The sequence below is a fragment of the Equus przewalskii genome, chromosome 10 (assembly GCF_037783145.1).
Source record: "Equus przewalskii isolate Varuska chromosome 10, EquPr2, whole genome shotgun sequence".
Lineage (NCBI taxonomy): Eukaryota > Metazoa > Chordata > Mammalia > Perissodactyla > Equidae > Equus > Equus przewalskii.
The window spans coordinates 14,298,674-14,323,632 of NC_091840.1; the positions used below are offsets into that span (position 1 = coordinate 14,298,674).

Sequence of the window (24,959 nt, forward strand, 5' to 3'; positions counted from 1 at the left end):
TAAATACTTGCTGAAGGAATGGGTGGGGAGAAGCTGAGAAAAACAGGAACGTTTTAGGAAAGCTGACCCTAAATGTCTTACTTCACACTGTTTAATTTTTTTTTACTTAAGTTTTATACCACTTGAAAATTTGCAAACTTGGAGCCGGCCCCGTGGCCGAGTGGTTAAGTTTGCGCGCTCTGCTGCAGGTGGCCCAGTGTTTCATCGGTTTGAATCCTGGGCATGGACATGGCACTGCTTATCCAGCCACGCTGAGGCAGCATCCCACATGCCACAACTAGAAAGACCCACAACTAAGAATATACAGCTATGTACCGGGGGGGGGCTTTGGGGAGAAAAAATAAAATCTTTAAAAAAAAAAATTTGCAAACTAGAGATTCTTTTGTATTAAAAACATCCTGATGGCCTAGCAGTTAAAGTTCCGTGTGCTCCACTTTGGTGGCCTGGGTTCAGTTCCTGGGTGCGAAACCACACTTCTCGTCTGTCAGTAGCCATGCTGTGGTGGCAGCTCACATAGAAGAACTAGAAGAACTTACAACTATACACAACTATGTACTGGGGCTTTTGGGGAGAGAAAAAAAAAAAAGGAGAAAAATTGGCAACAGATGTTAGCTCAGGGCTAATCTTCCCCTGCAAAAAAAAAAAAAAAAAAAAAAAAAATCCTCAGCAATACCCCTTAGAAGTTTGAGGCCAGTGGTTCCTGGGAGTTAATGTAATCAGTCTATTTCCCTTCTAACTCCTGGAGGAGTGTATTAGATTTCTATTGCTGTCCAACAAATTATCACAAACTTAGTGTTTTAAAACCACATGCTTTATTATCTCACAGACTTGTAGGCCAGCAGTCTGGGGATGGCATGGCTAGATTCTCTGCTCAGGGTCTCACAAGGTTGAAAAGAAGATGTGAGTCCGGCTATGTTTCTTCCTGGAGCTTGGAGTCCTCTTCCAAGCTCACATGGTTGTTGGCAGAATTTAATTCCTTGTGGCTGTAGGACTAAGGTCCCCCCTCTCTTGCTGGCCATTAGCTGGAGGCCAGCTCCTAGAGGCCGCCTGCCATTTCCTGCCATGTAGCCCTCGTTCTCCACAACATGGGAGTTTGTCCCTTCAAGGCCAATAGGAGAGCATCTGCTGCAACTTTAAATCTTTCTGACTTTTGTCTCTGACCTCTAAACTCTTTCTCGAAAAGACTGGTCTGATTAGGTCAGGCCCACCCACATTCAAGGGGAAGGAATCATATAGGGTGCGCACTCCAGGGAGCGGGAATCTTGGGAGCCATTCTGCCTACCATAGGGAGATTAGCTGGATTGAAAGTTTCCACTGGAGAGAGGAGAAGTAGTTATTTCTTATGTGTAGGAAACAGGGATGGGAAGGTGCAGGTTGGCACTCGGGGCAGCGTGAAAGCATTCCTCTTGCAAATGCTTATTGAACTCATACTATGCGCCAGGCTCTAGGGATGGGGCAGCAAATGAGGCAGACGTGACCTCTGCCCTCGAGTTGGCAGTCCAGGGGACACTGGAGAAGTGTCATTGCCATTCTAAAATAGATTATGGCATTGGTTGCACAATTCTGTGGAAATATATTAAAAGCCATTGAATTAGTATGTAAAATACATCTCAATAAAGCTGTTTTTTGAAAAAAGTAGAAGTGCCTGCAGATTTTTTGCAGCAAATAGACGTCTGTGTTCAGAGAGAGCACCATTGACAGAAAGTGCTGAATTTGAATTATGGATACACTGAAAAGTTGCGGTCCCTGTCCTCAAGGAGATGGCTCTGGTTGTCCTGAATTTAGACAGCTTTCCAAAGGAGCTTGTTCTCTTCTGCAGCAGTGTGGGAAAAAATCTGCCAGATTTGGACCAGAATGACCGTAATTTAGGTCAGAACATGATACTTAGGGGAAAAAAAGTAATCACAGCTTGACTAGCTGCCAACTGCAAGGCTGCTGGGTGCTGGGGAACTTCAGTGACAGACTTCACAATCCTCAGGAGCCTCCCACCCCTTTAGGGGACCGAGGCTGGTGGCCTCTGGAAGGAACTGCACCTTTCTGGCTACTGAAGCTCCCTTTATGGCTGCAAGTGTGTTTCTCTGCTTTCTATGTGCATTGAATGGGAAATAATGTGTTAGCAGAAGGAATCCTAGAATACACGTTCTGGAGGAGATGCTTCTAGATGGGAGTTGATTTCTCTGCCTTTCGTCTCTGGCTGGTGTCCTCAAGACTTCCCATTGTGGGCTTTATTATAAAGGAGGCTACTGGCTATTTACACTACATCTCCGTAGGCTGTGTCAAGGATGGCAAAACCACACCATGTTAGGCTGGGCAAACCTCCCAGCATGGCAGATCGCTAGAAGGGAGCCCCACCCCACGGGACACACTGGCTTGGCCACTGGCTTTACCCTTTTTTTTTTTTAAAGATTTTATTTTTTTCCTTTTTCTCCCCAAAGCCCCCCTGTACATAGTTGTATATTCTTCGTTGTGGGTCCTTCTAGTTGTGGCATGTGGGACGCTGCCTCAGCGTGGTTTGATGAGCAGTGCCATGTCCGCTCCCAGGATTCGAACTAACGAAACACTGGGCCGCCTGCAGCGGAGCGCGCGAACTTAACCATTGGGCCACGGGGCTAGCCCCCCACTGGCTTTACCCTTGATATATGAAGGAGTCTAGGGTCACCCGCCACCTCCTGGCTGACTGCCTGCACAACATTATACAAGGCCGTTTGTTGATTTAGAAACACAAAAGCCAGAGCTCACCAAGATTTTGACATCAAGCATTAAAGTGACTCATTCTTTCACTTCCCAGCACTCTGACAAAAGGCACTTGATCTTAAAACTCCTTTTTAGACTTTAGTGGAAGTTGACTCCTACTTCTAAACAAGTAGCTAACGAAAGTTCTTGATCGAATTTATCGAATGACTCTTCACTTCTTTTATCTTTCTTTTTTTTCAGTCCTTTTAAGTTTGGGTGAATCACAATCTTCTAGAATTCCTGTGGTTCCTGAGCAAAGAAAAAAAAGTCATCATCCTTTAATTCCTTTAGAATTATATCTGATAATCTTTAGGGTGTTGTTCCTTTCCCAGACTGAATCACCTGGAGAAGTAAGATTGGTCAAACGAATGTAATTTGATGACAACCTATAATAATGTTGTTTAAGCATCCAGTTTAAGCAGCTAATCTCCAAAGACTGCTCCCCTGCCCCATGTCGTTTACACACACACACACACACACACACACCCCATTTAGATCTGATTATATTTGCTGCATTAAGGTCACATTCAGTGCTCTGAGCGTTACTTTGTGTATTTTTACACCAAAAATGGCTAATCTGTGTATTTATTTAGAGGAAAATTTATCAACTGGGGAATGAGAGGACACCGTTTACTTGGATGCTAATAAAGGTGCTGAAACCTTCAAATGCACTGGGTCTCATTTGCTGGATTATTTCTATTTCTCAAAAGCTCTCCAGTACTTTCTAGTTTTAACCATTGTTGTGGGACTTATTTATTAATTCTTAAAATGGCAAAGTTTCGCTTATCTTTTGACTCTCTGGCAAAAATGTTTCCAATTTGTATAGACAGTTTAGAGAGACAGCGATGGGACCAGTTAGTATTGTACCTGATCTTCCTGAAAAGTGCTGCGGAGGACTGAACAGTGCCTGGAAGGCTGAGGGTTGCGCTGTGGAGCTTGCTTATCTGAGCCATCTCGGTCTTCGTGTCTTACATGAATTGTGAAAGTTACTTGCCCTGTCTCTCTTGGTCACAGCAGTGAGGAGCTAGGCAGTTAGCCTGTGTCACAAGGTCTTGGCCGAGTATGACCCTGCAGTAACCTTGCTTTTGTGTATATAATAAAATAGGGCTATATGCCCCAGTGATGAATCCCATGAAACATTCTGTTTGGAAAGTAAGTGTTTTAAAATTTGGTTTCTATTTTCTTTTTTTCTTTTTTCTTTTTTCTTTTTTTTTGTTGAGTTATTGATAGGTTACAATCTTGTGAAATTTCAATGGTACATTAATGTTTGTCAGTCATGTTGTAGGTGCACCACTTCACCCTTTGTGCCCACCCCCCACCCCACCTTGGTTTCTATTTTCTTTTTGATTTTATTTTTCCTTTTTCTCCCCAAAGCCCCTTGGTACATAGTTGTGTATTTTTAGTTGTCTGTCCTTCCAGTTGTGGCATGTGGGATGCTGCTTCAGCATGGCTTGATGAGCGGTGCCATGTCCGTGCCCAGGATTTGAACCGGGGAAACAACTGGGCCACCAAAGTGGAGCGTGCAAACTCAACCACTCGGCCACGGGCCGGCCCCCAGTTTCTATTTTCAAATGCTTGGATTGATAGCAGTCACATTTCACATGCAAAAGGAGGAAAGGAGAGAAGTTACATTTGTTGACTGCCTTCTTGTTTCAGTGAGTTTCCTGACAGCCCTGTGAGTTAGATACCATCATTCCGTTTCACAGATGTGGATTATAGGTACTTGCATGGCTAGTCAGCGCGAGACCTGAATTCACACCTAGGCTGGTCAGACTCCATGGCACATGCTCTGTGCTTTACCCAGTTCTGCTTGCCTAGAATCCTAAAGCTGGAAGGAGCCTTAGAGGTTATTTAGTTCTATCAACACACACACACACAAAGTTCTTAAAAATTTTTCTTCAAGATCACCAAAGGAAATAATTGGGGGAGAGTAGTTCTTCTGTTCCAGTTAAGCCAAGAGAGTAGCACATAAGCTTTATCTCCCACTGAACGAACATTTTTACCCGAGTATTAAACCAGGTGACATTCCTCGGTTTAACTTTGATAAATGAATCATACCCCCCTTTGGAAATAAATTTTGTAGTTCATACTCTAAAAAGAGAACCACCCCTACACTTTTGGAAATTATTTCTTTTAATGGCAGAAAAAACCTTTGGCTTTCATAGACATCATCGGCAGAGATTTTTGCTGATGAGCACCTGTGAGTTTCTCAAAATCGGTATCTAAAAATAACGATGGGAACAGAAAAGTGACACCATGTTTTTGGCATATTTAGTTGAAAACTTAAAGTTCTTCACTGGAGGTAAGCAAATTGGAGGGTATGAGAAATGATCAAAACGTATTATTCACAGTTGTATATTTACCCTTCCTGCTGTGATGGCTCTCCTTTGCTAAGATTGCCTCTAGAGTCAGTTTATAAACCACGTGCACAAGTCATATTGTTCCTTTATAGTCGCATCTCATGTGGACTAAAATAATTTTTTTAACTTGATGAAATTATTTTTTCAAAAATGGAGCTGTAAAAGATTTGTTTTGAAATTAGAAGTTATCCTCAAAAGATGTTTGCCATGATCAAGGATGTTAAAATCAATGAAAAACCCCAAACAAACCTGCCCTAAGTTCCACTGTGGAGATTCAGAGATGTTTTGCTCTGTGTCAGCTCTGTTGAAATAAACATGTAATCCCCTAAAATGAACTGTTTGAAGGGGACCATACTTGATTGGATATGTACATTCTGGTCAGTATTTTTTCATAATAATTTTTTAAAATTGTGGTAAAATACGTATTACATAAAATTCACCATCTTAACCATTTTTCTTTTAAAGATTTTATTTTTTTCCATTTTTCTCCCCAAAGCCCCCCGGAACGTAGTTCGTAGTTGTATAATCTTAGTTGTGGGTCCTTCTAGTTGTGGCATGTGGGATGCTGCCTCAGCATGGCCTGATGAGTGGTGCTATGTCCGTGCCCAGGATTCGAACCGTTGAAACCCTGGGCTGCTGCAGCAGAGCGCGTGAACTTAACCACTCTGCCACGGGCCGGCCCCTTAACCATTTTTAAGCACAGAGTTCAGTGGCATTAAGTACATTCATATTGTTGGGCAGCCATCACCACCATCCATCCACAGAACTCTTCGTCTTGCAAAGCTGAAACTGTATCATTAGACAGTGAATCCATTCCACCTCCATGCAACCGCTGGCAACTGCTGGCAACCACCATCCTACTTTCTGTCTCTATGAATTTACTGCTCTAGGTATCTGGTCAATGTTTTTTTTAAGCATCAGTTACATTATTTTATTGTTAAATTCATATGATGTTCTGTGAAACAAACCCAGTAAAACTTAAATGAATGGAATCCAACTAGAATTTTTTTTCCTGACTTTTGCCTTCTTTCAAGGGAGGAAAATGACAGATGGGCCCATATCTGTATTTTGGCTGACGTTAATGACTCAGTTAGTGACCTATAACTTTGCAGCAACAGCTGAAGTGCTTGACAATTTTAATTCAGGAGTACTACTATATTGTCATTTAACAGAAAAAGTACATTTTTGTCCAGAATAGTTACCGAGCAGGAAAAATTACCAGTGCGTTTTGGAAGCATTTCAAACAAACAGGGTCGGCAATGACAAGTGTTCTTCTGTTAAAGCAGAAGACAGGCTATTTGGTTAATGATAATACTTTATTCCTGTACCAGGTGGAAATGGACATTAATTGGACCGTTTTTCTGAATAAAGAAGTACAGTTTAAATGTTAGCTTATTTTTTTAGGATTTTATAAATGTTAAACTTAGGAGAAAAAAATAATTTACGTCAGTATGATGGCTTATTAATAAATTAACCTTGTAACATTTTCATTCTTGTTAATTCTGTTAGTGACGTCTGCAGATAGAGTTTTCAACTCAATAGCCAACAGCCTGGATTTCATTAGATTTTATAGGATGATGGTCCTGCCACTCTCAAGGAGCAGTTTTTTCCATGTACTATCCAAGAAAGTAGTAGAGTCTACAAGAATATTGGTCCCCAGCTTTCCCATCCAATCTGAGAAGCATTTTCCAGTGTGCCTGGGACACCTTACAGGTGTGTTAACCTCTAATGCACTTGAAATATTGGACATCTGCAATACGAAGTCTCAGAAAATGAGTCTTGTTAAGCCAGCAATTAGCAATTAAACAACGTAGAGAAACAACACTGGATAGATATTTGAGAAAACAAGAATTGTAATCACCTGTGTGTGTGGACAGGCAGTCCTGAAGACAGGAGTTACACTGAAGTTTGCACTTGAGCCCATGGGCATGTCTTGTGAAATAAGTGCATTCTCTTTTGTTAGTGCCCTGGTAACATGGTCCTCCATCAGGAACATTTTGCTGAGTTTGCCTGGATCTGAAATAATGATGATGCTGGTGCTGATGAAAAGACTAATGTGGCTCTTAATATTGCCTCACACGTCTCATCATCCTGGAGTATTTCAGCCTCCGTAAAAGTGATGTGCTGGATAAAAGTGGTTTTCTTAATACTTAAAAAGTGCTGTGAAAATAGATGGTCCTTTTGCTTAATGAGAGAGGTTTAAAGATCTGAAATATGCTTATTTAATCCCCCTCCTGCCCAAAGTGCAAAGAGTTTGGTAACCAGAATTGCATTTAATCACTGGGGTACAGATTGTACCATGCAGCTGGAGACCCAAACCCTGCACTATTGAAAGCCAGGGCGCTCATTTTTTTGATATTATGTTTTTGCAGCTCATAAAGAAGCATCATGTCCAAAGTGAAAAACCTTTAGATTCAGCATTCAGTAATTCACCTCTTTTGCATTGTGTTGGATGGAAGCTTGGACACAGCTGAGTGTAATTATGTTTTTCAGCAGTATGACTTAAGGTGCTGCAGATATGGGTGTACTTAGAGATTTCTTGCCAAGATCTGGCTGAAAAGGAGCTTGGTTGTTGTTTTTTTTTTAAAAAAATGCAATTAGGATATTAGTTGTCCAAATGGAATAATTCCCTTAAGCCTTTTCAAGAAAAACACTTCCACAAGGGTCAAGTGTATTTAAAATTAGCTATTATTTACACAGTGCTCCACCTTTTACCCACGCTCCTCTAGGAGTTGTTTCTTTTTTGAAAAATATAAGTTATGTCTGTCAGAAACCATCCTATTTTTTAAAGAGGTTCGGGACTGGTCCTCAGATCAAAACAGCCGAATCCCTGGCATCACAGAAGCTTCATCATCAATGCATCAATTTTTCATCTGCAGAATGGCTCTGCTCAGTGTTGTCCTGGCCTGCGGACAGCCTCTCCTGTGGACCCAGAGAAGGAACTGCCCAGGGGCCTTACAGACCTCTATTTTTGGTAAAGGTTAAGAACAAAGTAAAAAGATGCAGTGAGAAGTGGTGGCCAGGGCTGTTGCGTTGTGGCTCGTGGCTGGATCCAGGCCTATGTTGCTGACCACTGGGCTCAGGACCCACCCTGGGATTGTCTCAGAACACAACCTGGAACAGAACCTGCTCACCCTGGTGTAGACTTGAGGGCTTTGCCACCACCCCATGGCACACCTTTTGGGTGTGTCTCATCTTCAAGCTGGATGATCAGCTTGCTTCCTGCTTTTGTTGGGTCTTTTTTCATTGCAAATCAGCCACACCTTAAGATGTTCACCTTTTAAGTCCTGGTAATTGCCCCACCTCTCACAGGGAGTGGGCATCCTTGGAAGGAGGTGTAATCACTTTCAAACATGATTTTTCTTTCATTTTTCTCTCCCTTTTTATTTAATTAAACACCTTTCATTTTGTCTCGTTGAGCCAAGGAACCCACGTCACCCTCAGCTGGGTTTTCTGGTTTAGAGTGGTGCAGGATAGTGAGGAGTGTGAACACGGACTTAGAAGAACTGGCGGAGTCCATGCTGTGTGATAGCCATGAACTGATGTAGGAAGACACCATTTTCCTGTGCCTCAGTTTCTTCAACTGTTAAATACTCCTCTTTTGCCTCCATCAGGGACTGATCACATGAGATACAGAGGCTGCTCAGCAAATGTAAGGGGTGAGGATAATCGTTCACCTGTGGGTGCTACATGAATACTTGGTAATCATGCGTTCCCTGAGCTGTGCAGGAAATGATAGTCTCACACTTTTAAATACCTTTATTTTAGGGAGCCCACCTAGTACAATAGAATTTTGGAATGGCCCGTGGGAGGGAATCCTGAGGTATCCATAGGATCTGAGTTTGCCTGGTGGGAATCTTATGTCATAGTAACAAATGCTTAAGGATTAGTTTATTTCCAGCCCTGCAGGAGCTATGTATTGCTTCTTAAAATTTTATTATTCAACTCTGTCCTGTTTATGTTGCTATGGTGGTGTGTCTCTTGCTTGGGTGTCAAGATTGCCATTGAAAATAGATAGGCCAAAATAACAGCTTGACAGGTGGCTGTGCTTTGTAATGTTGTTTGTAAAACTACTTTATGAAGAAGTCCAGTGCAAGTAAATCATGCAACTGTGCCCTTTATTGTATTATATATTTTAGCACTTTTTTTTTAACACATTCCTCTCCTTTCTGTTTTATATATAGACTTTTTTCTTTTTCAAGCAGTGCCGTGCCAATTTCCTGTAGTAATACAAGGCAAGAGTTCAGCTCATTTCATTTTGCAATGGATGTCCTTTCCTTGTTTTGTGTAACTGGAGCCCTCCTCCTAAAAATAGCCCTTCTTTTCTTAATCTGATTCTTTTTATAGCTGATGTACTCTTTATTTAAATGAAAGACCTCTTTTAATGTGCCATTTACATATCCCCACACACACATATCTATACATACACATATGTATATACACACATACGTATACATATGTGTATGTATATATGTATATTTCCGTGTAGGGCATAATCGTTAGTGAATGTGGTAGTAGAAATTGTTTCCATTGACCTGTCATTAAGCTCTCATCTGCTATTTATGATCATTTTCTTTCTTTTGAGATAAAATCATAGAAAGAACCACTGTAAGGATCCTTTCTATAATAATCTTGCGTGGCCATCATCTTGCCTTTTAGCTTAAATACCAGCATGGCCGGGTGCTTGCTCTTTGTGGTCTGACCTCTTCTACGATTGTCCACGTCAATGTGTTAGAAGATGCTTTCTATGTTTAGTTGATGTCAGCCTCCCTGGAACTTTCATGGTCGTTCCTTGTTTTCCCCTCTATTGTGACACAAACCAGCTGCTTCCACATGTTGGCTCTTTAAATAGTTAAGGACAACTATAATGTTGTTCTTTGGTTTTCTCTTCTGCTGGCTTAATATTCGCAATCCCCTCAACGATTCAATTATGAAATGGTTTGCAGACTCCCTCCCTGTTCCTGTTGTCCTCCCTTGTTATTGCCCTTTACACAATATTGAACACAATGCTCTAGAGCTGGGATCAGCAACCTTTTTCTGTAAAGGGCCAGATGGAAATATTTTAGAATTGCAGGCCATAAGGTCTCTGTTGCAACAACTCAACCCTGGCCTGTAGCACGAAAGCAGGCAAAGACAATACATAAATGAATGGGCATGGCAGTGTTCTGATAAAATTTTGTTTATGGACACAAATTTGAATTTCATATAATTTTTGCATGTCATGAAATAGTATTCTAATTCTGATATACTTCCACCATTTAAAAATGCAAAACCTGTTTGTAGTTCATGGGTCATATAAAAACAATCGTGAGCTGGGTTTGGCCCAAGATATTGAAGGACCAGTGGTGAAAACATGGGAACTGTTACTTTAGCGCCTTATGTTTTTGTTGATACTTTAGCATAAGCAATGTCATTTTCAAAGGTTGTGTCAAACTGCTGGCTGCTTTTGAGAAGGTGATCAGCTCACTCAGGTCTTATCCAGGAGATCTCCTGGCAAAGCTGTGTCTCTCTGCGGTGTATATGAGATCTACAAAAATAAGCAGCCTTCTAGCAACAACAACCATTACCATAGGACTTTGAAATGTAAATGTGATGAATGACATCTCCTGACTTCGAGTTTGAGAAAATGTTTTTGACTCTTGCTTCTGTTATTTACCATGTCAGCTACTCCTCTTTGCTTAGTGGCAGATGTGATAAGCATGACTTTCTGTCTTTATCCAAGCCATTGACTTTTCAGTAACATCCAAATCATAAAATATACGTCATAACTGCTTACCTTGGTTGCAGAAATTCTGGTAGGCATTTGGGTGTGGAAATGAAGCCCTCAATTATATTAATAAGCTTAAGAGTGGATTATTCTGTACTTCCTTATTAGTTTTAATTTTTAAAACAAGGTTCTCATTAGATATTTCGTAAAACAGTTTAAGATTATAATTCAACATACAGAAGAGAAAATTTACTAAATGATGAAGCCAATTTTTTTTAGTGTATAAACATTTAATTAAACTTACATATGATTTGTTTATGTGGTTCTTAACATAAACAAGGTTATGCTTTCACAGGGGAAGGGAAGACACAGAGGGCCAACATCTATGGAACATTCTAGTGTGCCAGGACATCCTTGCAGACATCCTCCGTCCTTTGTTTTACAGATGTGGAAACTGAGGCTCACACGATTTGTCAGAATCACCCAGATGGTCAGTGGCAGAGTTGGATTCAAATCCAGGGCTCTTTGGCTACAAATTCCATTTGCTTTCTCCAACAGCACCATTGCTTTTGATAGCCAAAGAGAAGTTGACATTCATTCGTTATCAAGTTAATTGTATCAATATAGACAGTTGATCCTAAAGTGGATATATATTCCTGAGTTATTTACTAGAATGATACATTTTGGAGTATATATCCCAGAAACTGTGATTTAAAATAAGAATATTGACCTCCTTAGTGGAAAGAGAGTGTCAAGTTAACACTATATTTGCATTTGTCATTCTTTGGTAAAACTGCTAACATAGATACAATTCTAGATTACCTTAAAGCTATTATAAATCTTGGGGAAAACCTAGATTGTTTTTAGAAAGCTTCTGTGTTTATCTAGACTGTATCTTGCGAAAAGGCACTTCAAGATGTCATTATATGAATATTCAGAAAATAATTGAGCCTAGATGAAAATGTGTGATAATCTAAAGACATCATTTAAGTCAGGGCTTTAAAAATACATTACTGCCAGTGGAAAGGGAAGTCTCGTAAACACGTGCTTTACAATTCACTATGCATGCTGTAGTTCCACCTATACCCCAAGTCCTTAACAGCAGATTTACAGAAGGGAGGTGAGACAAATTTTGAAAATAAAATTTTGAAGCTCCAAAAGTAAGACATATTTAATATTTTAATTGTTTGATTGTATGAGATGGATTCCTTAGTAATAGCTGGTGCTGGGACAAGACCTTTGCTGAGACTCTCTCTGAGGGGCTGTTCATGACGGTTTATGACTTTCTGGAGCTGGTGGCCTCTCATGCTTTAGGTTATGAGCTCCTTGGAGGATCGTGGTTGTCATCGCCTCTTTTTTAACTCCCCACAGTTCCTCTTATGGTGCTTTGCACGTTATGGTTGCTTAGTTGAGGTTGACTGCCAGCTTATGGTCATTTAAATTCAGGTCCAATTTTTGTGTTGATTGTGGTTTGAAAAACAGGAAAAGTATGTTGCTCTTTTAATTCTTTTTTATTGAATATTGAACAAGTATGAAGCAATATACCCTTGAACCCATTGCCCAGCTTAACAAGTATAATGATGCAAGTTCATTTAACACTCTGTATCCCCCTCCTTGATCCCAGGTTGTCTGTATATGTGACATCATAGGGGAAATGTCTTCACCAGCTTGCCATTTTTTTCTGTTAAATTTTTGTGGGGGCCAGCCCCTTGGCTGAGTGGTTAAGTTCACACACTCTGCTTTGATGGCCCAGGGTTTAGCCGGTTTGGATCCTGGGCGTGGACATGGCACTGCTCGTCAGGCTGTGCTGAGGCGGCGTCCCACATAGCACAACCAGTAGCACTCACAGCTAGGATATACAACTATGTACTGGGGGACTTTGGGGAGAAGAAGAAGAAGGAAAAACAGAAGATTGGCAACAGATGTTAGCTCAGGTGCCAATCTTTAAAAAAAAAAAAATTTTGCATTGATATAATTCACATACCATAAAATTGATTCTTTTAAATGAGTGTACAGATCAGTGGTTTTAATATATTCACAAGGTTATGCAACCATCGCTACTATCTGATTCTAGAGCATTTCTATCGCTCAAAAAGAAAAGCTGTACACACTGGGAGTTACTCCCCCTTCTCTCCTTTCCCCAGCCCTTGGAAACCACTAATCTGCTTTCTGTCTTTATGGATTTGCATATTCTGGACATTTGATATAAATGAAATCATACAATATGTGGTCTTCTGCGTCTGGCTTCTTTCTCTTAACATGATGTTTTCAGGGTTCATCCGTGTTGTAGCATGAATCAGTACTTCATTCCTTTTTATGGCTGAATAATATTCATTGTATGGATTTATCTATCATATTTTGTTTTGTTTTGTTTTGTTTTTGAGGAAGGTTAGTCCTGAGCTAATTACTGCCAGTCCTCCTCTTTTTGCTGAGGAAGACTGGCCCTCAGCTAACATCTACACTCATCCTCCTCTACGTTATTTGTGGGACGCCTACCACAGCATGGCTTTCGCCAAGCGGTGCCATGTCCGCATCCGGGATCCGAACTGGCGAACCCCGGGCCGCTGAGAAGAGGAACGCGCGAACTTAACCGCTGCGCCACCGGGCTGGCCCCTATCACATTTTGTTTATCCAGTCATCTGTTGATGGACATTTGTGTTGTTTCCATTTTTTGCTCTATTATGAATAGTGCTGCTATGAATATTCATGTACAAGATTTTGTTTTCACTTCTATAGGCTGTATATCTAGGAGTGGAATTTCTGGGTCATATGCAGATTTTAACTTATTGAGGAACCCCCAAACTGTTTTCCACAGTCCACGCACTATTTTACTTTCCCACCAGCAGTGTATGAGGGGTCCAGTTTCTCAGCATCCTTGACAGCACTTGTTACTTTTTGTTTTTTTGATTCCAGTCATTCTAGTGGGTGTGAAGTGTACGGAGCTCGTCGTGCTTTTGATTTGCATTTCTGTAATGACCAGTAATGTTGAGCATCTTTTCATGTGCTTATTGGCTATTCTATATCTTTGTGGAAATTTCTATTGGAGTTAGCTGTGTTTTTATTCTTTTTTTTTGAAGATTTTGTTTTTTATTTTTCCTTCTCCCCAAAGCCCCCGAGTACATAATTGTGTATTTTTAGTTGTGGGTCCTTCTAGTTGTGGCATGTGGGATGCCACCTCAGCATGGCCTGATGAGCCGTGCCATGTCCCCACCCGGTGAAACCCTGGGCCACTGAAGCGGAGCGCTCGAACTTAACCACTCGGCCACAGGCCGGACCCTGTCTTTTTATTCTTGAGTTGTAAGAATTCTTTCTGTATTCTGGATGTTAGACCACATACATTCTGTATTCTGGCTGTTATCAGATATATGATTTGCAAATATTTTCTCCCTTTCTGTGGGTCGTCTTTTCACTTTCTTGATAGTGACCTTTGAAGTGCAAAAGTTTTAAATTTTGATGAAGTCCAATGTATCTATTTTTTCTTTGGTTCCTTTTGCTTTTGGTATAATATCTAAAAAATCATCCGAGGTCACAGAGATTTACACTTAGATTTTCTTTTTTTTTTTTCCTGCTTTTTCTCTCCAAATCCCCCCAGTACATGGTTGTATATTTTAGTTGTGGGTCCTTGTAGTTGTGGCATGTGGGATGCCACCTCAGCATGGCCTGATGACTGGTGCCATGTCTGCGCCCAGGATTCGAACCGGTGAAACCCTGGGCTGCCGAAGCAGAGCGCTTGACCTTAACCACCCGGCCACGGGGCCGGCCCCCAACACTTACATTTTCTCCTAAGAGTTTTATAGTTTGAGCTCTTACATTTAGGTCTAGGTCTTTGGTCCATTTTGAGTTAATTTTTGTATACGGTGTGGGGTAATGGTCCAAATTCATTCTTTTTCATCTGGACACCCATTTGTCCCAGTGCCATTTGTTGAAAAGACTATTTCCCCCCATCGTATTGCAGAGCTTGCTCTTTTTCTCTCTCAAGATTTTTATCCTAAGATTGATACTTAAAACTATAATTCATTCACTTTTATGGCTGTGTAGTATCCTGTCTATGAATCTGCCATAGTGTGTGTATCCATTCTTTGATCCATGCACATGGGGTGATTTTCAGAGTTTTGCTTCTATGAACACCGTTGCTGGGAACATTCTTGAACATGTTTCTTACCCACATGTCAGAGTGACTCTAGGGACCATGCCTAGGAGTGGAGTTATGCATGTGTTTTCCAAAGTGAATGTAATATTTATGCTTCTATCAGCAATGAATAAGCGTTACATTTGGGAAAATTCAGTTTTTAAACATTCTGTTTCTTTAGTGTCTCTTTGAAACCAGTCATTATCTAAAGGAAAGAAGTAATATTTGCAAGTGAAATTTGCCTTTTAGGCTTCTGATATTTTATTAGTAAGAATCATTTTAAACAAGCAAAAGGCCAGTAGCTGGGGAACCCAGCATGCAATTAGTATCTCTTTAAATGTGTAAATATTAGTGTGAGGCTTAAACAGATCTTTGGCGGGTCGAGGTGGTGAAGATTTTTGCTCGTAGTGAATAAACCTGTGCATTCATTAAAGCAACATTGCACCAGCCTCTATTGTTTTCTTACATAGAGTCCGGAGCAAGTATAATACAGCCGTTGGCAGAATCGGGGTCTGGAGGGGTGGGAGGGGGTGCTTCCTTTTCTTGGTCCCCACATATTAGCACACAATGATTATGCTAAGACAAAGTCATGTCCGCGATGACGAGAAACATGCCCTATATCATCCTATAGTATCATATGAAGAGGTTGACTGATGACAAAGGTGGGTAGGTGGTGCTCAGAAACCTGAAGGAGACAGAAATACTCTCTGGGGTGGGGCAAATCCACTGCTTATGATTAAAGGGAGTTACACCTGGAAAGCACAATAGGCCTATGCCAGTCCACCAGTGTGGTCCAGGTGGGTGGGTATCAACCAGGGTAGCCATCAGGAGGTGAAGAAAGACCTCTGGAAGGCAGGTGGGAGAGGGATGCAGGCAGTTTGCCTGGCAGCATCAGAGAAGCATGTGGGGAAGCGCTCCAGCTCAGAGTGGGGCTCAGGGACAGGATACCAGTTACGAATCAAGAGCGAGCGTGAGGGAAAGAAGGAGATTGACGAGACGTCCCAGCTATAGAGGCGCTTGAGTAGGTCATCAGGCCCTGTGTTAAAGAAACTGGAACTTGAATACAAGGATACAGCTTGGTCTCAGGAAAAGTCGATCTTATGACTGGTGCTATAGACTGAATGTTTATGTCCTCCCAAAATTCATATATTGAAACCTAATCCCCAATGTAATGGTCTTGGAGGGGGGCCGTTTGAGAAGTGATAAGGTCATAAGGGTGAAGCTCTCATGAATGAGATTAGTGTCCTTATAAAAGAGACCCCTGACAGCCCCCTTGGCCCTTCCTCCATTTGAGGACACAAATAGAAGGCAGCCGTTTATGAACCAGGAAGCAGGCTCTCACCAGACACTAAATCTGCGGGGGCCTTGATCTCGGACTTCCCAGCTTCCTGCACTGTGAGAAATAAATTTCTGTTTCTAAGCCACCCACTCTATGGTATTCCGTTATGACAGCCCAAGTGGACTGAGACAACTAGTTATCAGAACTCGTGCCAGAGCAGAACTAGTGGGCTCGACCCTTATTCCCCTCACAGAGGAATTTCATGACTGCCCCATGTTACAAATGGGGAAACGGGCACAGAGATGTTAAATAACTTGCCAGAGTTCACACAGCTAGTGAGTGGCAGAGCCAGGATTCGAACCCAGACATTATGTCTCCAGAGCGCAAGCTCCTTCACTATGGTACTGCACTTCCTCTAGAAGAACTGTGGTTTAGGGAGTCAAACAGTCTTGGTTTCTAATCTTCACTTCAACCTCGTGCTATTTTATGATCTTAGACAAGTCAACTAAGTTTTCCGTTACTCGCAGTTTCTTTATTTATAAAATAAGAAGCCTGGTTCGCAGATCATACATGGAAGCGCCTCAAACCTTGTGTAGCCTGTGGTAGCGACCCTGTAAGTATTCACTGATGCTACTATTCATTAATACTACTACTACTAATCAACCTTTCCATGCTGAGGCCAGGGCTTGGCCTGGAGCCCAGGGCAGGGTTTTATGTGGACGTGCGAATCAGGTGGTTTATCTAGGAGAGACATGGGGGTCAAAATTCCAAGCAGTTTCTGACAAAATTAGGTGCTCCTGTCACCAGCCCCAGGAGACCTGGAATTAACCAAGTCTTCCAATTCGAGACTAGATTAAAATCTTTATGACTCATCACTTGTTTGTATCCCTGTAGTTATGCTCCTGATCTCATATGACCTTACATGGACTCTGACTTAACCTAAAAGAGAATTGGAACATAGTACACGCCGCTATTTCACTTGCTCAAATATTTCTCTTTATACTTAAATTTCTTTTCCCTCTTTCTTCCTCTTTTTTTTTTTTTTTTTTTGAGAAAGATTAGCCCTGAGCTAACATCTGCCAGTCCTCCTCTTTTTGCTGAGAAAGACTGGCCCTGAGCTCACATCCGTGCCCATCTTCCTCTACTTTATATGTGGGACACCTACCACAGCATGGCTTGCCAAGCGGTGCCATGTCCACATCCGGGATGGAACCAGAGAACCCCAGGCTGCCGAGAAGTGGAACGTGCGAACTTAACCGCTGCCCCACAGGGTCCGCCCCTCCCTCTTCTTATATTGTTTCCATCTGCAGATTTCCTTCTAGTTGCCATCTATTGTCTTTCCATTACGGTTTTCCTTTGTAATTAGTTGGTTACTGGATATAATTTCAGTGTATTTGAGCATTTGAGAATGATGGGGGAGAAACGGAAAGCATAGACAGAGATGACAGTGGGAGAATTAAATTTATTGTTCCTCGCTTTCCAATATGAAACGAAAACTGGAGGTTAGATCATTCAGAAAGAGAGAATTCAATGTTTTCCAAACTGCCTGCTTATGAGAATGACTTGGTGATGTGACCTGATTCAGTACTTCTGAGGAGACAATGAAGAATTCGTATTTTTAGCAAACACTCCCCATGGCTACCATAAACTAAATTTGGGAATCAAACTTAAACCTTCTTTAAATAAAGCCCTCAAGTTTGACCCATTAGCTCAGCTACAGAATTGCTGAATATTTTTAGTACTGACAAAAAAACACTTTATGAAGTGCTTAATTTTTTTAAATTATGGAAAATAAAACAATATTATGGAAAAGCTACAAAAAAATAGAGAGGATGGTGTGATGATCCCCCATGTACCCTCACCCGGCCTCACCAGTTATCAACCCATGGCCAAGTATGAAGGTACTTTTGAAAGAGAACAGAGGAGAAGTTACTAAATAGTAAAGGAAAGAATTAAAAGTGGTTGTGCCCTCTTTATCTGTAACACTCAAAATCTGGAAACAACCAAATGTCCATCAATGGGTATACGTATCAGCAAATTGTGGTATATCCATTCAATCAGCAAATTGTGGAATACTACTCAGCAATAAAGAGAATGAACTATTTGGGTCCAGCCCAGTGGCATAGTGGTAAAGTTCCCTCGCTCGGCTTTGGCAGCCTGGGGTTCATGGGTTCGGATCCTGAATGCCGATCTACACACTGCTCCTCAAGCCATGCTGTGGCAGCATCCCACATACAAAAAATAGAGGAAGATTGGCACAGATGTTAGCTCAGAGCCAATCTTCCTCACCAAAAAAAAAAAAAAAGAGAGAGAGAGAGAGAGAGAGAACAAACTGTTTATACACAACAACACTATAGAAGAATTTCAAAATAATTTTGCTGAATGAAAGAAGCCAGACAAACCAAGAGCACATACTATATGAGCCTACTTCTATAAAATTCTAGAAACTGCCAACTAATCTTTAGTGACAGAAAGTAGATCAGTGGTTGCCTGGGACAGGGAGGGACCCATTACAAAGGGTACCAAGACACCTTTGGAGATGATGGACACATTCATTACCTCGATTGTGGTGATGGTTTCACAGGTGTACGCCTATGTCAGAATTTATCATCCTGTATGCTTCAAATATGTGCAGCTTATTGTGTGTTAATTATACCTTGATAAAGCCATAAAAAAAAGGAGATTGTGCTGGGAAGAAATAAATTTCGTTTCTTATTTTTTGTTTTATCTGACCTAAACAAATCTGGATCCTTTAATCTCTCCTTCAAGGGTTCATATAACCCTTATCATAAAGCCTGGGGGCCTTTTTCTGAGTTCGCATCGAACTTTTCTAATGTACATAACAAATTAATCTTGGTGTGTCCCAGATTTTGGTGAATTAAATGTCTTTTCTCTCTTTCTTCAGTCAGGGCACCAGAAAAGACTGTATTTTCTCCAGAAATTCCCTGAATCAGCTCAATAAGACACGTTAATAAGATGGATGTTTTTTTCTTCCATTGGGGAAACAGAACATTTTTCTTTTTAGGATATAAAAGGGTCATAAACAGAATGACCACTGTCTGGTATGTTTCCACCTTGTGGCACCCAAATTTTGTGTCTTCCTTGCTTCCAGTGTTTCTTCTTCTACATCCCTCATTGCGTCCACCACACTATCACCTCTCTCACCAATCACGAGCCATTAAAGAAATCCGTCCTTAGGTCCTGTAACCTCAGTGCGGCCTTGCCCAATATCTCTGTGGTATATATACAGACAAAGCTTCTGTATACTGGAGTCAACAGAAATCGGTTCGGTATCTATGTAGTCCCTGACACCAACTAGTATTAATAAAGGTCTCTTATTTTTGTTTACAGCTTCTTGTTGACAAGACCCCTGAATAAAATAGGCCTTTCTGTTTCCCTGATAAACACCTGGAGTCTTTTTGCCCTACTTCCATCCAGTCTTTATTTCAATGATCTAACGATAAGTTTGTTTAGCCCCATGATTTTTCCTTCGCCAACTGGCATCTGCAGAATTGTTCACGTTCTCTGTGTTACCAAAGAACTGAAAACAAGATACATGTTCCTCATTTGATTAGAGGATAAACAAATTGCCGTACCCCCATTCAGTGGAAATGGAATACTACTCAGCAATGGAAAGGAAGAAAATACTGATACACACCCACCATCATGGATGGATTCCAAAAACATTGTGCTAAGTGAAAGGAGCTAGACACAAAAGGAAATATTTATATGACATTCTGGAAAAGATAAAATTACAGGATCAGAAATCAGATCAGGGGCCGGCCCCATGGTCTAGTGGTTAAGTTCATGCGCTCCGCTTCAGTGGCCCAGGGTTTCGCCAGTTCAAATCCTGGGCACGGACATGGCACCGCTCATCAAGCCATGCTGAGGTGGCATCCCGCATGCTACAACTGGAAGGACCCACAGCTAAAAATACACAAATATGTACCGGAGGGCTTTGGGGAGGAAAAGGAAAAATAAAATGTTAAAAAAAAAAAAAAAGAAATCAGATCACTGGCTGCCAGGGGCTGCAGGTGGTAGGTGACAGGAAAGAGTGGCTGTGAAGGGGCTCAAGAGAGCTTTTTGGACTGAAGGCAATGTTCTCTAGGTCGTGTTGTTTCAATGACCGTGTACCAAAATTTATCGAACTGTGCAGTTAAAAAGGGTGAGTTTTACTGTATTATTTATATCTCAATAAGCCTAACTTAAAAAAAAAAACCTTGATGATATCCCACTCTACGTAGAATAAAGTCCAGATTCCCTAACACAAATTTCCTTACAGAATGGAATCTCAACCGAACTTGACAGCTCCGAGTCCTCTTCTTCATTCAGCCGTTCAGCAAGTAATCAATGAATGGCTGCCACATCAGGTTCTGTTAGGTGCTGTATATAGGCAACCTCAGCCCCAGTCCTCATGCAGCTGAGGGCAGGGGTCTGCAAACTACATGCCACAGGGCAATTCTGGCCCACCACCTATTTTTGTAAATGAAGTTTTATTGGAACACATTCACACTCATTCATTTACGTACTGTCTGTGGCTGCTTTCATGCTCTAATGACAGAGTACGGTAGTTGTGACATAGACCCTATGACGTGCAAAACCTAAAATATTTACTGTCTGGGTCTTTAAGTTTGCCATCCTCTGGTTTAGAGGCAGAGACAGACAATAAACAACAAAAATAAGCATAATCAGATAGGAATAATGACAAACCAAGATTGTTGCTGTGCCCATAGAGAATCACAGGGGCAAAGCGGAGCCTCTTTCTGTAGGGTGCTTCCCATGCATCTTAGTCTGCAGTTGAATTGAAATGCTCATTAATTCCCAGGTATATTCTATGTTTTTCTGCTTCTGTGTCTTTGCACATTCTCTCCATTAGGTTCTTTTGTTGCCGTCCACTAACGTCAAAATTCTACCTACCTTTCAGGGCCCAGCTGAAATGCTACAGTCTGGGGCCAGGTCCTCTCACCACTCCAGTCATAGTTCATTTCTCTCCCGCCATTCTTTAGCTTGGGAACCTCTTTGGGTGTCACTTCCGTTAGATTGTAAGTTTCCTAATAACAAGACCCATGTCACATTCTTCTCCAAATCTCTTGAGTCAGCCTCTTTTACAGTAAGTCTAAGCCCCTTTGTGTGACATTGAAAGTGCTCCTGGGCAGACTTCTCCCAGCCTCATCCTCTGTCCCTCCCTTGTATCCTGTGCTCTGGCCAAATCAAACTAATTACGGTTCCCCAAATGTGCTATGTAGTTAACTTTCAATATCTCTTCCTTTTATTGCCTGGGCTCTCTCAAAAATCAGAGCTAATGAAATGTTGGCTATTACAGTTACATGGACATGGTTATATAATGACCTTGTGATGCCCTGAGTAAATGAAATCTAAAATGTTACGTCTTTTTGAACCCAGAAACTCATTCTGACTTGATTCTGTCTGAAGCTTTATAACATTTTCTGAAGATTATGTTGTACTCTTCTTCTGGATGATTCGCCAGGAGCTTTGGTCCAACGTGATAAAGTCCCGACTTAGACATGATAAATATGCAATAGTCACGTCTTTCAGAATGAAAACATTGACTTTTAAAAACAATTCTTGCCTGAAAAACAAACCTGAATATTTTTTATATTTATTATATGTGTAAAAATGTACAACCATTCTTTTTTTGTTTGTTTTTTTAAGATTGGCACCTGAGCTAACAACTGTTGCCAATCTTCTTTTTTTTTTCCTGCTTTTTTCTGCCCAAATCCCCCCAGTACGTAGTTGTATATTTTAGTTGTGGGTCCTTCTAGTTGTGGCATGTGGGATGCTGCGTCAACATGGCCTAATGAGCAGTGCCATGTCCACACCCAGGATTCAAACCCTGGGCCGCCAAAGGGGAGCGCGAGAACTTAACCACTCGGCCACGGGGCCGGCCCCACTACCGTTCTTTACTCTTATTTGCTCATAAGTTGAAGAACAATTGCAAAATTGAAGGCACAGCAATATCAGTGTTATGTATGTATGGATTTATCTAGAAAATAGTGTGGCTGTGACTGGGGTCTTATGAAGATGTGTACCAACTCTTGAAAAATTTACTTACCTTTCCAAATAAGGCTTTGTCCTTCTGTGTACATAAAGGTACACCCCCCTTTCACTGTTCATATGTATTGATATTTCATTTACAATGAAGTTTTGCATAATTGCACCCGCTGTAAGATTAGCTTAAGAAGCTATATTTTTAGTGACGGATACAGAAACCTAGGACAAACAAGGTGGTTGTGGGGAGCTGGGGCAGATGTAGTGTATTTCTGCTACATTCCTTGGCCCCCAGCCTCTTGTTGGGGTTCCCAGGTGCAGGGATGTTGATGTACCTGCATAGGGTCCTGCCATGTTTGAGAAGTTTGATTTTTTTTTTTTAAAGATTTTATTTTTTCCTTTTTCTCCCCAAAGCCCCCCGGTACATAGTTGTGTATTCTTCGTTGTGGGTTCCTCTAGTTGTGGCATGTGGGACGCTGCCTCAGCGTGGTCTGACGAGCAGTGCCATGTCCGCGCCCAGGATTCGAACCGACGAAACACTGGGCCGCCTGCAGCGGAGCGCGCGAACTTAACCACTCGGCCATGGGGCCAGCCCCGAGAAGTTTGATTTTTGCTTCATGACATTCCTCTTTTATTTAACTTGGCATCTTCATCCCCATTCAAGAAGAACTTATATCAACGATCTAAGTTGCCCTTAAAAGGACATTGTCCCACCATCCAGGACCCTCCTGGTTCTTGAGCCCAACAGGATGTCACCAAGGAAAGCAGACGCAGAGTTAACGTGATGTACATATAATCTCTTGGTTGCCAGCCTGTCTGGCTGGGTCTTCTAAGGCCCATTGCTCCACAAACCTAGAGTATTTAAAGGCCTGAATTGAATCTCTTCTATTTTCTGTAAAATTCTGGATGTCTTCTGCCATAGGTCGAATTTGTATTTGCACACTTTTTAAATAACTTCTCATCAGTTGCCCTGATGGACCATAGCATACCTTTGAGGTCAGCACCGCTGTAAAAGTCGCCCTGGTACCCCGCAGACATGGGAGCTCTGACTGCTTAGTCAATGGAATGAGGCGATGTAGGGGAGAGGGTGTATCGTAAGTCTTTTCAAGCACAGATGATTTGGGTCTTAAGGCTGCCAGGTGCATGACCTCATTATCAGGAGATGATTAGGCAGTAGATTAAGATCTACTTATTGCCTTGTGGACTATAGAAAGCCCCCAATACCTATTTTTATTAGAGACTAAATTTCTAAGTTGCTCGATTTGTTTGTTTATGGCAGCACTGCTCTGCTGGTCCTGGGAGAAGATAATTTTACATATAAATGGAATATTCTAACTTGGCTTAGTAAGTAGTGACCTAAAAATTACAATGTAGGAAAATGGAATTTCAGTGTTTCAGGCAAAATGTTCCTATCACAAGAGGATCACATTTTTTCATTCTTTGGGTAGGTAGGCAGATTTCTACATGTTCTCTGAAACAGTTTTGCTGGAGGAAAGGAAACAAAAAAGAAAGAAATGAGGAACTGAGGATGACATCATTTTAGGAATTCTGCTTAATACAATCATGATGAAAAGGAATGCCCTTGACCAGAGAAAACAGACACTGGTGATGCCTTGGGTTGTGTTCGGGGATCTCTCAGCCTGTGTGCGAGATTTTTGTGCTGCTTAGGTTCAGCTTGGCATTACAAAGTAACCAGCTTCTTTCATCCAAGCTGATCTGGTAGCATGAGAGGACAGCAACCTCTTTGCCCAGATTAACACTGGATTGATAATTCAGTGAAATTAAGCAGAGACTGTGGCTCGCAAACATAAGTAAAAGCTTGCTAAGGGGGAGAATGAGAAAGAGAGAGAAAAACTGTGAAAACAGAAAGAAAGATGGCAATAAGAGTTTGGAAAAAGACAGGCAGATGCAAGGGATGAGAAGGGAAAATGTGGCAAAGTGGAAGCTCCCCCAATTGTTCCATCAGCTCCATCCCACTGGCACAGATTCTAGAAGTTTCTTATTTCTGAGGTGGAGCATAGTTTTGGTGCTTTTCCTACTAAGATAGATTTGTATCCAGTAAATATCATCTCAAGTTGCTGTCCCCAGACTCTTGGATCCTTCTCTGTGTCCTTGCCTCAGATTTTGGAGATTCAGTACATGCTTTAGATCTAAGAGCTAACCAGTTTTCCTACCTACTTGGGACACTTTCTGGTTTTGACCTTAAATATCGTATTAGGAAGATTCTGAGAAAAAGAAAACCCTCTTTTTTCTGAGTTACAGAGTAAATTGACTAATTAAAAAAAATCTTTTGTTCCAGAATGATCCGCTTCTGGCTACACATAAGGCACAAAGTTATCAAAGACAAATCGTGCTCTCATTTTCTTTTGTGCTCTGTGGGCCTGACATTAGTCTGTCTTTGATCCCCAAGGGGATGGCAGAAAAGCAGTGCTTTTCAGATTGGAGCTAAAAAACGACACTCCATGGAAGGGAATGTATTTTATTGATCAATGATTAGTGAGTCTTTTTATGACATGCTTTGTATTGAGTATGATTTGAAAACCTTCAAAGGAAGGCTTTCAGGAGTTACTAAGTCACAACCTGTCGGCATGCCCCCGAATGTGGCCAGAAGCGTTGGGGCAAAAAAATCTCAACGTGTGGCCAACTTTCTAAATTCTCGGGGTCACAAAGAGATGAACAGTTCAATTTTCTACTTGCGTTTTCATTTCCATTGCATTTCCTGATGTTTAATATATTTTCTCA

General features: G+C 41.4%; 1 protein-coding gene and 1 long non-coding RNA gene across 2 annotated transcripts in view; both read left to right on the forward strand.

The window, feature by feature from the left end:
- PITPNC1 (phosphatidylinositol transfer protein cytoplasmic 1) overlaps positions 1–24,959 on the forward strand; it is a 235,275-nt gene that overhangs the window by 8,185 nt on the left and 202,131 nt on the right. The gene's annotated exons all lie outside the window — the stretch shown is intronic.
- Positions 1–24,959, forward strand: part of LOC139074015 (uncharacterized) — a 107,673-nt gene that overhangs the window by 7,060 nt on the left and 75,654 nt on the right. The window contains exon 2 of the long non-coding RNA XR_011523294.1: positions 1–24,959. This exon is cut by the window's right edge and continues 75,654 nt beyond it. This is a non-coding gene — a long non-coding RNA (uncharacterized lncRNA).